The 15,467-nt window shown below is 43.3% G+C and overlaps 1 long non-coding RNA gene and 1 pseudogene across 1 annotated transcript; one reads left to right on the forward strand and one right to left on the reverse strand.

Annotated features, from left to right (window-relative positions):
• Positions 1-218: 218 nt before the first annotated feature.
• LOC135570236 (uncharacterized) lies at positions 219-8,343 on the reverse strand. Its single transcript, XR_010463463.1, has 2 exons — positions 7,295-8,343; positions 219-1,806 (listed from the first exon to the last, which is right to left on the reverse strand). It is a non-coding gene; the product is annotated as an uncharacterized LOC135570236 (long non-coding RNA).
• Positions 8,344-10,118: 1,775 nt separating this feature from the next.
• Positions 10,119-15,467, forward strand: LOC135570233 (zinc finger protein 32-like; annotated as a pseudogene).

Here is a 15,467-nt window from a genome sequence, read left to right on the forward strand (position 1 = left end):
CTGTAGCCTCCCTCCACATTGACTCTGTAGCCACGGTATAGTTTTTTTGTATTGTGTAACTTTTTTTTTATTACCTCTTATTTTTTTTCTTAACTACATTGTTGGTTAAGGGCTTGTCAGTAAGAATTTTACGATAATGTCTACACCTGTTGTAGCTTTGTAGCGTAGCTTTAAGGGAATAGTATGGTCACATCTAGATAAAAAAAGAATAGAGTAAATAAGTATAAACACACTTCCTATTCATGGAAGTATTTATTCATCATCTACATATTCATATTACGCTTCTACGTCTGTGTACAGGAAAGTATTAGTTGTAAGACGTAAGAGAAAATATATCAGCTTATTGTTAAATAATTATGACGTTCTTTCCAATACAAAAAGTGTCGTAACTATTGTTTCCAAACTGCGTTACCCACTCCAGCCAGCAGATGGCGATGAGCGTCTTTCAGGTGATGCTTCTTGTGTGACGTATAATGGACTGGACGGACGCTTCTTCAGGAACAACAACACGGATACTCTTTCAACCACCCCGATAGCTTGCTAGACAACATAAAAACTGAAAGATTTTTAGGCCATGTTAATGTGCATTAGCTAATCGCAGTGTTTAAAACACATTTCAGTTGACGTTAACTTGAACCTAATTTGCTTGTTCAATTTGCAAATTTGTTAAAGATTGATACTGAGCCTAGCACTAGGCTATTCGCTAATGCTAACTAGCTAGCTAACATCCCTGACCATGAGCTCATTAAACTACTCATCCCCTGCTAAAGAAGTGGATGTCTGCTGTCCGGAGAAAGACGCTCTGGCGCTGAACATTGTCGTGAAAGACGAAGAGGAGGATATTACAGTGAAAGGAGAGAAAGAAGCTCTGGCGCTGAACATTGTCGTGAAAGACGAAGAGGAGGATATTACAGTGAAAGGAGAGAAAGAACCTTTCAGAATGAAAAAGGAGGAAGAGGAGGCTGTTATAGGGAAAGAAGAGAAAACATCCTCTTCCTCTCTAAAAGGTTCTATCTCAGTGAAGGAGGAAGACGTTTTGGGAGTGAAAGGGGAGGAGACAGAATATCAGATTAACACCAGTGAGTACTGTCTTAAAAACAGGGGCACAAACTATGCAGTTGTTGAATTAATGTGTGGTTTTTAAGGGGCATTCTACTGAAGTTCTTCACTTCAATATGATGTTCAGTACTATATAAATTGTTAAAGGGTCAATCTGCCATTGCTACATATATTCTTGGGACTTTTAAATGAGATTTAATTATATATAACAGGCTTTCAAAATGTAATAATGGAGCATCATTTATACTTAAAATATCAAAGGGACACAAAAGGCACCCAATTAATTTAGAGATATTAATGCCTCTGATAAGACTATATGACTGTAATAGACAGTAATAATTGATGATGGTAATAAGTTCACCATCTGTTTGATGTTCTCGTTCAAACAGGAGAGAGACATGACTATCGTGGATCCATTGGGGGGCCTCAACAACATCCTGATGCTGACGAGACAGAGAAGAGTCTCTCCAGATCAGAACACCAGATGGTACAGCTTGGTCTGGTCTAGCATACAGCTTGCTCTATCTGGGTCTGGGTTTCTGTAAGGCACTTTATGACAACAGTGACATCAGCATCCATAATGATATGTGTCTGTGTCCCCTCTTTATGGTTACCAGGACAACGCTAGCCCTTCCTCCCTCCCGGAGTCCCCGTGTTGTGCCTCTCCCGGTAGCACCTTACTGCTGGGTATGAAGAGGTTGTCTGTGCTGCGGTTGGACTGCAGGAAAACAACGGGACTGAGTGGAACTGTGAGAGGAGGAGAAGAGAAGAAAGGATCAGATTTGACTCATCAAAGTAAGTGCTGTAATTTAGTTTGAACAAATGAAATAGATCTGCCCACTGGAATCTGTTACCAGGACAACAAGCAGAGTTCTGTTTGTTGACAGGAAGATAGACTTGTGTCTGTTACCAGGACAACCAGCAGAGTTCTGTTTGTTGACAGGAAGATAGACTGGTATATTTCCACCACAGTAGACAGTTCTGTTAGTTGACATGTAAAACCTTGATGTAAGTTTGTTTTAGAGAGAAACCAATAGACCATATAAAACCTTAATGAAAGTTCGCTTTAGAGAGAAACCAATAGACCATATAAAACCTTGATGAAAGTTAGCTTTAGAGAGAAACCAATCGACCATATAAAACCTTGATGAAAGTTCGCTTTAGAGAGAAACCAATCGACCATATAAAACCTTGATGAAAGTTCGCTTTAGAGAGAAAGTTTCAAGATGATCTGATGTAAGGTGCATGTTTTACAACAACCTTTTCCATAAGGGGTTGAATGGAGCTGAAGGGACTGGATGGTGTTAAGAGACAGATGGGAGGGGTTGAATGGAGCTGAAGGCTGGGACTGGATGGTGTTAACTTGGCTTCTACTGCATTCGCGTAACAGGCAGGCTCCTCGTGGAGTGCAATGAGAGGCAGGTGGTTAGAGCGTTGGACAAGTTAACTGTAAGGTTGCAAGGCAGGATCCCCTGAGCTGACACGGTGAAAATCTAGCGTTCTGCCCCTGGACAAGGCAGTTAACCCACCGTTCCAAGGCCATCATTGAAAATAAGAATGTGTTCTTAACTGACTTGCCGAGTTCAATAAAGGTGTAAAAAAATGTTTTGCAAAATCGCCGCCCAAAAATACCAAACCCGAGATCGGCCCTAATTAATCGGCCATTCAGATGAATCGGTCTACGTCTAATATGAAGTATGTCAGTTTCAATGTTACGGTCTTTGATTCAATTATATTTTTCAAACTCAGGCTGTGTGTGTTTATCTGCGTCATTCCTTGATCATTCCTTGTGGTCCTGTAGCTCAGTTGGTGGAGTATAGTGCTTGTTAAACCAGGGTAGTGGGTTTTATTCCTGGGACCATCCATATGTTAAGTGTTTGCAAACATGACTGCAAATCCCTTTGGATAAAAGTGTCTGCTAAATGGCAGATGTATCCACTGATTATACCAAACATTTCGAACACCTTCCTAATATGGAGTTGGACCCTCCCCTTTGCCCCTCAGAATAGCCTCAATTCATCGGGGCATGGACTCCACAAGGTGTCGAAAGCATTCCACAGGGATGCTGGCCCATGTTGACTCCAATGCTTCCCACAATTGTCAAGTTGGCTGGGTGTCCTTTGGGTGCAGTGGAGGCTCCTCAGAGGAGGAAGGGGAGGCTCCTCAGAGGAGGAAGGGGAGGCTCCTCAGAGGAGGAAGGGGAGGCTCCTGAGAGGAGGAAGGGGAGGCTCCTGAGAGGAGGAAGGGGAGGCTCCTGAGAGGAGGAAGGGGAGGCTCCTCAGAGGAGGAAGGGGAGGCTCCTCAGAGGAGGAAGGCGACTAAATATAATCACGTCACCAAATAATTGATGAAAACATGAAGGTCTACAGTAGCCTCAGCAGCATTCTGTAGGGTAGCACCATGGTGTAGCCTGGAGCACAGCGAGTTTCCGTTTCTCCTCTGAGTATTTTTTTTTTTTTTTAATTGTTTATTTCACCTTTATTTAACCAGGTAGGCTAGTTGAGAACAAGTTCTCATTTGCAACTGCGACCTGGCCAAGATAAAGCATAGCAGTGTGAACAGACAACACAGAGTTACACATGGAGTAAACAATTAACAAGTCAATAACACAGTAGAGAAAAAAGGGGAGTCTATATACAATGTGTGCAAAAGGCATGAGGAGGTAGGCGAATAATTACAATATTGCAGATTAACACTGGAGTGATAAATGATCAGATGATCATGTAGAGGTAGAGATATTGGTGTGCAAAAGAGCAGAAAAGTAAATAAATAAAAACTGTGGGGATGAGGTAGGTGAAAATGGGTGGGCTATTTACCAATAGATTATGTACAGCTGCAGCGATCGGTTAGCTGCTCAGATAGCTGATGTTTGAAGTTGGTGAGGGAGATAAAAGTCTCCAACTTCAGCGATTTTTGCAATTCGTTCCAGTCACAGGCAGCAGAGTACTGGAACGATAGGCGGCCGAATGAGGTGTTGGCTTTAGGGATGATCAATGAGATACACCTGCTGGAGCGCGTGCTACGGATGGGTGTTGCCATCGTGACCAGTGAGCTGAGATAAGGCGGAGCTTTGCCTAGCATGGCCTTGTAGATGACCTGGAGCCAGTGGATCTGGCGACGAATATGTAGCGAGGGCCAGCCGACTAGAGCAGTGGTGGGTAGTATAAGGTGCTTTAGTGACAAAACGGATGGCACTGTGATAAACTGCATCCAGTTTGCTGAGAAGAGTGTTGGAAGCAATTTTGTAGATGACATCGCCGAAGTCGAGGATCGGTAGGATAGTCAGTTTTACTAGGGTAAGCTTGGCAGCGTGAGTGAAGGAGGCTTTGTTGCGGAATAGAAAGCCGACTCTTGATTTGATTTTCGATTGGAGATGTTTGATATGGGTCTGGAAGGAGAGTTTGCAGTCTAGCCAGACACCTAGGTACTTATAGGTGTCCACATATTCAAGGTCGGAACCATCCAGTGTGGTGATGCTAGTCGGGCAAGCGGGTGCAGGCAGCGATCGGTTGAAAAGCATGCATTTGGTTTTACTAGCGTTTAAGAGCAGTTGGAGGCCACGGAAGGAGTGTTGTATGGCATTGAAGCTCGATTGGAGGTTAGATAGCACAGTGTCCAATGACGGCCGAAAGTGTATAGAATGGTGTCGTCTGCGTAGAGGTGGATCAGGGAATCGCCCGCAGCAAGAGCAACATCATTGATATACACAGAGAAAAGAGTCGGCCCGAGAATTGAACCCTGTGGCACCCCCATAGAGACTGCCAGAGGACCGGACAACATGCCCTCCGATTTGACACACTGAACTCTGTCTGCAAAGTAATTGGTGAACCAGGCAAGGCAGTCATCCGAAAAACCGAGGCTACTGAGTCTGCCGATAAGAATATGGTGATTGACAGAGTCGAAAGCCTTGGCAAGGTCGATGAAGACGGCTGCACAGTACTGTCTTTTATCGATGGCGGTTATGATGTCGTTTAGTACCTTGAGTGTGGCTGAGGTGTGACCGGCTCGGAAGCCAGATTGCATAGCGGAGAAGGTACGGTGGGATTCGAGATGGTCAGTGACCTGTTTGTTGACTTGGCTTTCAAAGACCTTAGATAGGCAGGGCAGAATGGATATAGGTCTGTAACAGTTTGGGTCCAGGGTGTCTCCCCCTTTGAAGAGGGGGATGACTGCAGCAGCTTTCAATCCTTGGGGATCTCAGACGATATGAAAGAGAGGTTGAACAGGCTGGGAATAGGGGTTGCGACAATGGCGGCGGATAGTTTCAGAAATAGAGGGTCCAGATTGTCAAGCCCAGCTGATTTATACGGGTCCAGGTTTTGCAGCTCTTTCAGAACATCTGCTATTTGGATTTGGGTAAAGGAGAACCTGGAGAGGCTTGGGCGAGGAGCTGCGGGGGCCGGAGCTGTTGGCCGAGGTAGGAGTAGCCAGGCGGAAGGCATGGCCAGCCGTTGAGAAATGCTTGTTGAAGTTTTCGATAATCATGGATTTGTCGGTGGTGACCGTGTTCCCTAGCCTCAGTGCAGTGGGCAGCTGGGAGGAGGTGCTCTTGTTCTCCATGGACTTCACAGTGTCCCAGAACGTTTTGGAGTTGGAGCTACAGGATGCAAACTTCTGCCTGAAGAAGCTGGCCTTAGCTTTCCTGACTGACTGCGTGTATTGGTTCCTGACTTCCCTGAACAGTTGCATATCGCGGGGACTGTTCGATGCTATTGCAGTCCGCCACAGGATGTTTTTGTGCTGGTCGAGGGCAGTCAGGTCTGGGGTGAACCAAGGGCTGTATCTGTTCTTAGTTCTGCATTTTTGAACGGAGCATGCTTATCTAATATGGTGAGGAAGTTACTCTTAAAGAATGACCAGGCATCCTCAACTGACGGGATGAGGTCAATGTCTTTCCAGGATACCCGGGCCAGGTCGATTAGAAAGGCCTGCTCACAGAAGTGTTTTAGGGAGCGTTTGACAGTGATGAGGGGTGGTCGTTTGACTGCGGCACCGTAGCGGATACAGGCAATGAGGCAGTGGTCGCTGAGATCCTGGTTGAAGACAGCGGAGGTGTATTTGGAGGGCCAGTTGGTCAGGATGACGTCTATGAGGGTGCCCTTGCTTACAGAGTTAGGGTTGTACCTGGTGGGTTCCTTGATGATTTGTGTGAGATTGAGGGCATCTAGCTTAGATTGTAGGACTGCCGGGGTGTTAAGCATATCCCAGTTTAGGTCACCTAACAGAACAAACTCAGAAGCTAGATGGGGGGCAATCAATTCACAAATGGTGTCCAGGGCACAGCTGGGAGCTGAGGGGGGTCGGTAGCAGGCGGCAACAGTGAGAGACTTATTTCTGGAGAGAGTAATTTTCAGAATTAGTAGTTCGAACTGTTTGGGTACAGACCTGGAAAGTATGACATTACTTTGCAGGCTATCTCTGCAGTAGACTGCGACTCCTCCCCCTTTGGCAGTTCTATCTTGACGGAAGATGTTATAGTTGGGTATGGAAATCTCTGAATTTTTGGTGGCCTTCCTGAGCCAGGATTCAGACACGGCAAGGACATCAGGGTTAGCAGAGTGTGCTAAAGCAGTGAGTAAAACAAACTTAGGGAGGAGGCTTCTAATGTTGACATGCATGAAACCAAGACTTTTTCGATCACAGAAGTCAACAAATGAGGGTGCCTGGGGACATGCAGGGCCTGGGTTTACCTCCACATCACCCGCGGAACAGAGAAGGAGTAGTATGAGGGTGCGGCTAAGGGCTATCAAAACTGGTCGCCTAGAGCGTTGGGGACAGAGAATAAGAGGAGCAGGTTTCTGGGCATGGTAGAATATATTCAGGGCATAATGCACAGACAGGGGTATGCTGGGGTGCGGGTACGGCGGAGGTAAGCCCAGGCACTGGGTGATGGATGAGAGAGGTTTTATCTCTGGACATGCTGGTTGTAATGGGTGAGGTCACCGCATATGTGGGAGGTGGGACAAAGGAGGTATCAGGGGTCTGAGGAATAGAACTAGGGGCTCCATTGTGAACTAAAACAATGATAACTAACCTGAGCAACAGTATACAAGGCATATTGACATTTGAGAGAGACATACAGCGAGGCATACAGTAACACAGGTGTTGAATTGGGAAAGCTAGCTAAAACAGTGGGTGAGACAACAGCTAATCAGCTAGCATAACAACAGCAGGTGAGATGGCATTGACTAGGCAACTCGGCCGACAGATAAAACAAACAAGCAGAATGGAGTACCGTGATTAATGGACAGTCCAGCGTGCATCAGCTATGTAGCCAAGTGATCAGAGTCCAGGGGGCAGCGGTGGATGGGGCAGGGGGGCTGGGCTGGCGAGTGTTATCCAGGTTAAGAAAACTAACAATGACTAAATAGCTTGTAGCTAGCTAGCTGGTTAGCTTCTGGAGGTTCTTGAGTGTGTTCTAAAAATAAAGATAATAGCGATTCCGTATCACATTGGGTGAGGCAGGTTTCCGGAAGGTATAAACTATTTATTTTTTTAAACGGGAAGAGAGAGTACATATGGGCCACTGCGTTTTAGGGACGCGGCGATGCAAGACGGTTCGCAGGCCTGTGCTAACAGATTAGCAGGCCGGGGTAAACAAGGTAGTAGTTAGCGGACCTGGGCTAAACAAGCTAGCAGTTAGCATGCCGAACTAGCAAGCAAGGAGATAGCGAGGGCTAGAGAGTTAGCCTTTGGAGGACGTCGCGATGGGGTGAGTCTGTTTATTCCTCTTCATGCAGTGATATCGATAGACCGGTCGTAGTCAAGGTATTGTAGCCCAGGAGTATCTGGCCGGAGCTCTGGCCGGGCTAGCTTCAAGCTACGTGGGTGGAAACGCTAGCCAGGAGTAAACAACCAGGGTTGCTGTTTAGCTCGATAGCTAGTTGCGAAGATCCAGCTGAAGAATGTTCCGTTTGTGGTGGGATTCCGGGGGTAAAAAAATAACTAAATTAAATAGGTCCGTTATGCTCTGGTTAGCGTCGCGCTGTTCGAACTGGCGAGAGCTTTCCGAGCTAAAGGTTAGTTGATGACCAGTTAGCTGAAGACCGCTAGCATAGCTGGTAGTTAGCTGGCTAGCTTCAGTTGAGGGGGTCCGGTTCCGATGTAAATATAACTACTTTAGGAAAGGTAGCTACATTGGCGGGTTGCAGAAGAGTATTTGGAAGCTTAGGTTTAGCAAAATGTTTTTAAAGATATGCGAAGAAAAAATATCTAAAAATATCTAAAACGAAAAAGAGACGATATTTACAGAGAGACGATACGACAGGACACTTACTGCTACGCCATCTTGGATCATGATGATTTGGACTTCAATACAAACCTACGAGCTTTTGGAAAAGTTTTTTTTTCACCTGGTCACATACAGCTGATGTGTTGTGCATTGATGTCCAGGAGCGAAGGGAATAGGTGAGAGGAGGAGAGAAGGACTACAACGTGCCTGTAATGAAAGTGAACTGTGTTTACACATGATCAGGGGTTTATTCATTCCGAAGATTCTGTTGAAAAACATTTCTTAAACGGAACAAAACAGCGATTTACACTGATGTCGAGTGGCTGCAAATACTTTGGGCCATCTGCTTTTCTTCCCTCTGAAAGCCTTTGTTGTCTTTTTGCACTGAGTCAGTTCCTCACGCTGCTGTTTCCAACGTCTTATCATCGACTCATTAAGGCCAAGCTCCCGTGCAGCAGCTCTCTTTCCTTTTCCAACAGCCAGATCGATCGCCTTCAACTTGAAAGCTGCATCATATGCATTTCTTGGTGTCTTTGCCATGATGAGGGTGACAAAATTATTACCGTAATCAGAATGATGGGAAGTTTGAGCGCGCTCGATTTATGTCACATTATGTGACAGTGCTCAGTTTTTTTGGCGGCATGAATCTTGTGAAAGCGGGAAAAATCCATAAATTAGCCGCGTCATTGTATAAACCACGAGGTTCAAAGCGTGGGAATAAAGTAGCGGCTTATAGTCCGGAAATTACGGTACGTTCTTTCCAATACAAAAGTGTAGTGTATTGTTTCCAAACTGCGTTACCCACTCCAGTCAGCAGATGGCGACGAGCGTCTTTCAGTTGACTCTTCTTTCGTGACGTATAATGGACTGGACGGACGCTTCTTCAGGAACAACAAGGCACCAACTCTTTCAACCACGGCGGTAGCTTGCTAGCCAACATAAAAGTGAAAGATTGACGCTTTAGACCATCTTAATGTACATGATCTAATCTCAGTGTTTTAAACACAGTTCTGTTGACGTATTAACTGGTTAACTGTAACCGAATTTGCAAACTTGTTAAAGATTGATGCTGAGCCTAGCACTAGGCTAGTCGCTAATGCTAACTAACTAGCTAACATCCCTGACCATGAGTTCATTAAAGTACTCATCCCCTGCTATAGAAGAGGAGGTCTGCTGTTTGGAGAAAGAAGCTCTGGCACTGAACATTGAAGAAGAGGAGGATGTTACAGTGAAAGAGAAAGAACCTTTAGAATGAAAAAGGAGGAAGAGGAGACTGTTATAGTGAAGGAAGAAGATGCTGTTATAGTGAAAGAACATTTCAGAATGAAAAAGGAGGAAGAGGAGGCTGTTATAATGAAGGAAGAAGATGCTGTTATAGTGAAAGAACATTTCAGAATGAAAAAGGAGGAAGAGAAGGCTGTTATAGTGAAAGAAGAGAATTAACCTTTTATAGAGGAAGAGGATGCTATCTCAATAAAGGTGAAGAAGGAAGACGTTTTGGGAGTGAAAGAGGAGGAGACAAAATATCCGATTACCATCAGTGAGTGCTATCTTAAAAACAGGGACACAAACCATGCAGTTGTTGAATGAATGTGTTTTTTTTTAAGGGGCATTCTACTGAAGTTCTACACTTGAATATGTTGTTCAGTTCTATATAAATTGTTAAGGGTCGATCTGCAATTGGTTCATATATTTGAGGGGCTTTTCATTTAGATGTATTGAATTCTCCATGTGGTCTATATTAAAGTTCCCCTCATCTAATATAACAGGCTTTTAAAATTCAATATTGAAGCATAATCTCTACTTAAAATATCAAAGGGACATATTCATGCCTCTTGTAAGACCCTATGATTTTATTAGACGGTTATAAGTTTACGACTCATTTTGATGTTCTCATTAACACAGGAGAGAGACATGACTATGGTGGATCCTCTGGGGAGCTTCAACAACATCCTGATGCTGACGAGGCAGAGAAGAGTCTCTCCAGATCAGAACACCAGATGGTACAGCTTGGTCTGGTCTAGCATACAGCTTGCTCTCTCTGGGTCTGGGCTGGGTTTCTGTAAAGCACTTCATGACAACAGTGACATCAGCATCCATAATGATATGTGTCTGTGTCCCATCTTTATGGTTACCAGGACAACGCTAGCCCTTCCTCCCTCCCGGAGTCCCTGTATTGTGCCTCTCCTGGTAGCACCTTACTGCTGGGTATGAAGAGGTTGTCTGTGCTGCTGGTGGACTGCAGGAAAACAACGGGGCTGAGTGGAACTGTGAGAGGAGGAGAAGAGAAGAAAGGATCAGATTTGACACATCAAAGTAAGTGCTGTAGTTTAGTTGGAACAAATACAATAGATCTGCCCACTGGTATCTGTTACCAGGACAACCAGCAGAGTTGTGTTAGTTGACAGGAAGATAGACTGGTGTATATGGATGTTATGAATATCATAACACTGAAAAAGGATTCTGCCAATGAAAAGAGAGAAACCAATAGACCATATAAAACCTTGATGAAAGTTAGCTTTGGAGAGAAAGTTTCAATGATCTGATGTAAGATGCTTGTTTTACAAAAACTTTTCCTTAAAACATTATGGATGTTACATTGCCTGTCCCAGTCAACGCCCCTATCTTTACAAGACTGTAGAACAGGCAAACTAAACTCAAGACTTTGGTAATTAATTAACTAATACTGGAGGAAAACTGTGATCAGGCTGCCTACTCAAGCAAAAGCTTCAAACTGTAACCAGTGCCGGCAACCTTGTTCAGGTTATCAATCAACCTACCAGGGTAGTGACAAACAGTAGAGGAATGAAATCATCAACATGGTTTGATCATATCTTTACTAATGCTGCAGAAATGGGTTTTAAAGCAGCATCCAGATCCATCAGATGTAGTGATCACATTATAGTAGCCATGTCTAGGAAAACCACAGTTCCAAAGGCTGGGCCTAATATTGTGTATAAGAGGTCATACATTTTTTTGTAGTGATTCCTATGTTATTGATGTAAATAATATTTGTTGGTCCATGGTGTGTAATGATGAGCAACCAGAAATTGCCCTTGACACATTTGAATCTGCTTATCCCAGTTACTAATAAGCAGCACCCATTAAGAAAATGACTGTAAAAACTGTTCAATCCACGTGAATTGATGAGGAATTTAAAAAATGGTATGATGAAGAGGGAGGCAAAAGAGATGGCATATAGGTCTGGCTGTATAACTGATTGGCAAACCTATTGCAAATTGAGAAATCATGTGACTAAACTGAATAAAAAGAATAAAGTACACAATGAAACAAAGATAAATGACATGAAGAATGATTGTAAAAAATCTTTGGAGCATCTTCAATGCGCAAATAAAATCAACAATGACAAGTCACTGGTGTCTGACAACTTGGATGGAAAATTGAGGATAATAGCGGCCGATATTGCCATTCCTATTTTCCTTGTCTTTAATTTAAGCCTACTAGAAAGTGTGTGCCCTGTGGAGCTAATTTGGAATATTTTTCGGATGTTTTTTGAGTTAGTGTTGCAGGAAGCAAATTTCTGCTTGAAAAAGCTAACCTCGGCTTTTCTAACTGCCTGTGTATAATGGTTTCTAGCTTCCCTGAACAGCTGCATATCACGGGGGCTGTTCGAGGCTAATGCAGAACGCCATAGGATGTTTTTGTGTTGGTTAAGGGCAGTCAGGTCTGGGGAGAACCAAGGGCTATATCTGTTCCTGGTTCTAAATTTCTTGAATGGGGCATGCTTATTTAAGATGGTTAGGAAGGCATTTAAAAAAAAATACCCAGGCATCCTCTACTGACGGGATGAGATCAATATCCTTCCAGGATACCCCGGCCAGGTCGATAAGAAAGGCCTACTCGCTGAAGTGTTTCAGGGAGCGTTTGACAGTGATGAGTGGAGGTCGTTTGACCGCTGACCCATTACGGATGCAGGCAATGAGGCAGTGATCGCTGAGATCTTGGTTGATAACAGCAGAGGTGTATTAAGAGGGCAAGTTGGTTAGGATGATATCTATGAGGGTGCCCGTGTTTAAGGCTTTGGGGAGGTTCATTGATAATTTGTGTGAGATTGAGGGCATCACGTTTAGATTGTAGGATGGCTGGGGTGTTAAGCATGTTCCAGTTTAGGTCGCCTAGCAGCACGAGCTCAAAGATAGATGGGGGGGCAATCAGTTCACATATGGTGTCCAGAGCACAGCTGGGGGCAGAGGGTGGTTTATAGCAGGCTTCAACCATGAGAGAGGGGATCTAAAACAAAAATCCAGAAAATCACATTGAATGATTTTTAAGTAATTAATTTGCATTTTATTGAGACCCAGAGTTACTTCTGCTGCAGAGAATAAGTTCATTAGAGTTACCAGCCTCAGAAATTGCTGCCCAAATAAATGCTTCACAGAGTTGAATGAACAGACACATCTCAATATCAACTGTTCAGAGGAGACTGTGTGAATCAGGCCTTCATGGTCGAATTGCTGCAAAGAAACCACTACTCAAGCACACCAATAAGAAGAAGAGACTTGCTTGGGCCAAGAAAAACGAGCAATGGACATTAGACCGGTGGATATCTGTCCTTGGGTCTGATGAGTCCAAATTTGAGATTTTTGGATCCGAGCGTCATGTCTTTGTGAGACGAGGAGTAGATGAACAGATTCTCCGCATGTGTGGTTCCCACCGTGAAGCATGGAGGAGGAGATGTGATGGTGTGCGGGTGCTTTGCTGTTGACAATGTCATGAATAAATAAATCAAAGTCACACTTAACCAGCATGGTTTTTCACAGCATTCTACAGCTAGGCTGTGTATGCCATCCCATCTAGTTTGGGCTTAGTCCCACTGTCATTTGGGATGAGTTGGATCGCAGAGGTGAAGGAAAGCGGCCTACAAGTTCTCAGCATATGTGGGAACGCCTACAAGACTGTTGGAAAAGGATTCCAGGTGAAGCTGTTTGAGAGAAAGCAAGGGTGGCAACTTTTGAAGAATAAAATATATATTTTGATTTAACACTTGTGGTTACTACATGATTCCATGTGTTTTTTAATAATTTTGATGTCTTTATTATTCTACAATGTAGAAAATAGTAAAAATAAAGAAAAACCCTTGAATGAGTAGGTGAGTCCAAACTTTTGACTGGTACTGTACATTAAATTCCGTAACAGCTCCAGTGGACATTCCTGCAGTCAGCATGCCAATTGCCCGCTCCCTCAGAGATCTGTGGCATTGTTGTGTGAACAAACTGCACATTTTCGAGTAGCCTTTTATTATCCCCAGCACAAGGTGCACCTGTGTAATAACCAAGCTGTTCAATCAGCTTCTTGATATGCCACACCTGTCAGGTGGATGGATTATCTTGGCAAAGAATAAATGTTGACTAACAGGGATGTAAAAAATTCTGCAATCTTTTTTGTTCAGCTCATGAAACATCCAACACTTTACATGTTGCGTTTATATTTTTGTTTTTTGTTGTTACTATCAGTTTTAGGAACATTTACCCAAAATATGACATCAGCGATAATCAAAATGTTGAAAATCTGTGAATGTCTAAATAAGAAATTGGTCCATTTAAACAGCAATGTGTCGAACCCTTTCAACAACGGGGAGATGTTACTGATGTGCTTTGTATCTGCGACGTAAAAACAAGTTTTGGACTTCCACACAAAATTACTTCTTTAGTTATTTTATGTTTAAGGAAGTGTGTAGGTCACATTCTGTATCATACAGCTATGAAAGTTATATATTTAGAACCACCTGTTCAATTGGAATCCAGCGACGTCTGTGTCTTCAGTGTCCTAGAACTGTCTAGGTTTTTGTGTTCTGACTTGTAAAACAGGATGAATAAGTAATGTAAACATAGCAGTAATTACCAGGAAGCTCTACATTTGTTTTAAAATCACACTAAGATTGTTAAAACTGGCCTCAGGTTATTGAGAGATCTGATTTAGGATTTACCCTCATAGCAAGGTTGTTTTATCATGTGGTTTCATTTGAGTCTCTATTTAAAAATAACACTATCTTTGGCAGGAGAAAGACCAGACTCAGAGGAACCAGAGCCAGGGATGTCCAAACCAGCAAGACGACACCAGTGCTCCCAGTGTGAAAAGAGTTTTAAACAGAAAGCACAACTGGAAAAACACAAGACAATACACACAGGGGAGAAACCTTACCACTGTTCCCAGTGTGGAAAGGGTTTCAACCAGTCAGGGACGCTGAAACAACATGAGAGAATACACACAGGAGAGAAGCCTTACCACTGCTCCCAATGTGGAAAGTGTTTCAACCAGAGAGGAAACCTGAAACGACATGAGAGAATACACACAGGGCAGAAGCCTTACCACTCCTCCCAGGGTGCAAAGCTTTTGCCCATATAGGAAGCCTGAAAGAACACATTAGACTGCACACAGAGGAGAAGGCTTAGAAAATCTCAGACTGTGGGAAAACATATTACTCATAACAGTCATTTAAACGTCATTAGAGAATCCACACAGGAGAGAGAAATTACTCCTCTTAGCGTGTATATTGATATTTCACATCACATTGACTTAAAATTCATCAGAGAACATACACAGTGCTCCCGTTGTCTTATATTGTTGACTGACAATGTGTTTACCTGTCTTTACCATATGAAATTAAATGGTACAGGGTGTACTCAAACATATATTTGTTTGTTTTTATTAGAAAACATGAATTGAATATGGAGTATGTCAGTTTGAATATAAAGAAGATCAGGTTCCTTCTTTTAAACTGTCCTTTTTTAAACTCTTTGTGTGTGTTTATCTGGGTGTGTCATTCCTCCAGCACTACAGATAATCAAGTGATATTTGGATGTGATGCATTTGTTCCATTGTTGACATTTGCATTGTTGGCCCACTGATGATTTAATGAAATGAAAATGTTCAGACTCTGTAATGGAAAATGTTAATTGTTTGTGTGTCCACATAACTGAGTATGTGACTAACCTTGTGAAACTGTCCTATTATAAGCTCCTGTTCTTGGGAGTATCATCCTGTGTTGCAAACCAATTTGCACCTGTGTCCTTGTATGAATAAAGTCCCGCCCAGGAACAGGAAACTATAAAGATATGTGCTAATCACTCAATGCTTCAGGAATTCAGACTGTCTACACTGCGCTGTGTAACTCTGTTATTCTCTCTGAGCTCAGAAATAAAGAATCTTGGTTTGA

This window comes from Oncorhynchus nerka, unplaced genomic scaffold (genome assembly GCF_034236695.1).
Source record: "Oncorhynchus nerka isolate Pitt River unplaced genomic scaffold, Oner_Uvic_2.0 unplaced_scaffold_1018, whole genome shotgun sequence".
NCBI lineage: Eukaryota > Metazoa > Chordata > Actinopteri > Salmoniformes > Salmonidae > Oncorhynchus > Oncorhynchus nerka.